The sequence below is a fragment of the Vicia villosa genome, unplaced genomic scaffold (genome assembly GCF_029867415.1).
Source record: "Vicia villosa cultivar HV-30 ecotype Madison, WI unplaced genomic scaffold, Vvil1.0 ctg.004251F_1_1, whole genome shotgun sequence".
Lineage (NCBI taxonomy): Eukaryota > Viridiplantae > Streptophyta > Magnoliopsida > Fabales > Fabaceae > Vicia > Vicia villosa.
Genome location: NW_026706399.1, coordinates 39,793 through 42,395, shown reverse-complemented (window position 1 = coordinate 42,395; position 2,603 = coordinate 39,793). Strand labels below are relative to the sequence as shown.

At 40.8% G+C, this 2,603-nt stretch overlaps 1 non-coding gene across 1 annotated transcript; it reads left to right on the top strand.

Moving 5' to 3' along the window:
- Positions 1–1,414: 1,414 nt before the first annotated feature.
- Positions 1,415–1,521, top strand: LOC131641913 (small nucleolar RNA R71). The gene has a single exon (XR_009295675.1). It is a non-coding gene; the product is annotated as a small nucleolar RNA R71 (small nucleolar RNA).
- Positions 1,522–2,603: the final 1,082 nt, after the last annotated feature.

The following is a 2,603-nucleotide window of genomic DNA, read 5'->3' as shown; positions in this document are numbered from 1 at the left end:
ACGGTCAGCTAGTTGAAGAGACATTCTCGTTGTCTTAAGCTCACCCATATTTAGTTTCTTACAGGTTGAAAGAGACATCAAACTAATGCTGGCTCCTAAGTCGTACAAGGCTTTTTCTATAATAGTCTTTCCTATTACGCAGGGTATGGAAAAACTACCAGGATCTTTTAGTTTGGGAGGCATGTTATTTTGGATGATAGCACTACATTCAGCGGTAAGCGTTACAGTTTCGTTATCCTCGAGTTTATTTTTGTTTGATAGAATTTCTTTTAAGAATTTAGCGTACGAAGGCATCTGAGTTATAGCTTCTGTGAAAGGTATGGTTATGTTTAATTGTTTCAGAAGTTCTACAAATTTTTTAAATTGCGCTTCGGTTTTGGATTTAGCTAATCTCTGAGGGTAAGGAATTGGTGGCTTATAAGGTGGTGGTGGAACGTAAGGGTTTTCTTTTTCAGGTTCCACTTCGGTGTTGTTCTCATTGGTCTTAGCAGTTTGATCATCCGTTGATGTCATTTTGGTTTCCCTTGGCTCTTGTTGTGACATGGGTGCGTTTTGAGTTCTAGGATCGATAGGTCCATCGTAGTTTGTTCCACTTCGTAATGTTATCGCGTTCGCATGTCCCTTAGGATTAGGTTGTGGTTGAGCAGGAAACGTGCCAGCAGGGGCAGCAGTAGGTGCTTGTTGTTGAGCTACTTGTGAGATTTGTGTTTCTAACATTTTGTTATGTGTAGCTAAAGCATCTACTTTGTTTGATAATTGTTTTAGTTGCTCACTATTATGGATGTTTTGATTCAGGAAGTCTTTGTTGGTTTGTTGTTTGGAAGCTATAAAGTTTTCCATCATGATTTCTAGGTTCGACTTCCTAGGGGCGTTTTGAGCAGCTACAGGCGCTTTTTGATAGCCAGGTGGGACAGTAGGTGCTTGTCCAGGCGCGTACACCGCATTGTTGTTCTTATACGAAAAGTTTGGGTGGTTCTTCCATCCAGGGTTGTACGTGTTAGAATAAGGGTTTCCTTAAGCGTAGTTTACTTGATCAGACGGGATACCACTCAAGAGTTGACATTCGGCAACTACGTGTCCAGTTAATCCACAAATTTCGCAGTTAGGTGCTACAGCAGCCGCGGTGGCTAAAGGAGTGATGGTTAAGTTTTCGATTTTTTGAGTTAAAGCGTCTACTTCAGCGTTAACGCGGTCTATACCACTTACTTCGTACATTCCTCCTTTTGTTTGGGTTTTCTCTAGAGCAGCTCGTTCTCCTCCCCATTGATAATGGTTTTGTGCCATGTTCTCTATGAGGTTGTATGCTTCATCATGAGGTTTGTCCACTAATGCTCCGCCAACAGCGGCATCTATAGTCATTTTAGTGTTATAAAGTAGACCACCATAGAAAGTATGGATGATCAAGCATGGCTCGAGTCCATGATGAGGGCATAGTCTAAGCATGTCCTTGTATCGTTCCCAAGCTTCGAAGAGTGATTCATTATCTTTTTGGGTAAATCCGTTGATTTGACCTCTTAGCATAGCTGTTTTGCTACGCGGAAAATATCTAGCTAAGAATACCCTCTTTAATTCGTCCCATGTAGTTATGGAATTAGAAGGCAGGGATTGAAGCCACGCTCTAGCTCAATCTCTCAAGGAGAAAGGAAAAAGGCGTAATCGAATAGCTTCGGAACTAACGTTGTTAGCTTTGACAGTGTCGGCATATTGCACGAACACGGATAAATGGAGATTAGGATCGTCTGTAGGGCTTCCAGAGAAATGGTTATGTTGAACAGCTTGTACCAACAAAGATTTCAGTTCAAAATTGTTCGCCTCAATCGCAGGTGGTGCGATACTTGAGTGCGGTTCAGCGCGTGAAGGAGCGGCATAGTCTCTAAGAGGACGAATAGAAGCCATCTCTAACTTCGGGGTAATTTGATTGATTTGATCAGTAAAGATCAATTCCTGATTAATCGGAATTGGTGCTACTTCGGGAAGATTGCGAGCTCGACATTTGACGTTAATAAAACGTTCGATCTCATTAATTCGTTGTATTAAATCTCCTCCTTGTGAATGAGTATTTGGCATACAATCGTTCAAAAAGGAAGGAAAGAATTGCCCTAGTCTCTACGGTGTAACAGCGAGTTACGATATCGACTTAAATAGTCCCCGGCAACGGCGCCAAAAACTTGATCGCAACTTTACATGTCTATTAATCTGATGACTGCAAGTGCACAGTCGTGTCATGTAGTTTTAAAAGATATCGAATCCACAGGGACTATGAATCGACCTACCGTTATCTAAGGTTACTATGTAAAGCTAAGGCTACTAATATTTTGATTGTTTCTAAGGGGAAGTGATTGTGAATTCTAAGAAATGCAGTAATAGGCGGATATCAGTGTGTATTTCGTTTAACTAAGGTGGTCCGAAGGTCCATTGGCTAATGTATAAATTCGATTAAAAATCTTTATTAATTCTATTGACTAAAAGTCCTCCTCTCAAACTCTCGCTCTGTTGATTCAGACTACTGTCCTAACTCGTAATGTACGCTCTCGCCATCCCATTAGATTTAGAAAAGCTTTTTGGAAGCAACGTAATTAATAAAATGCTTGTTTTATGAAGTC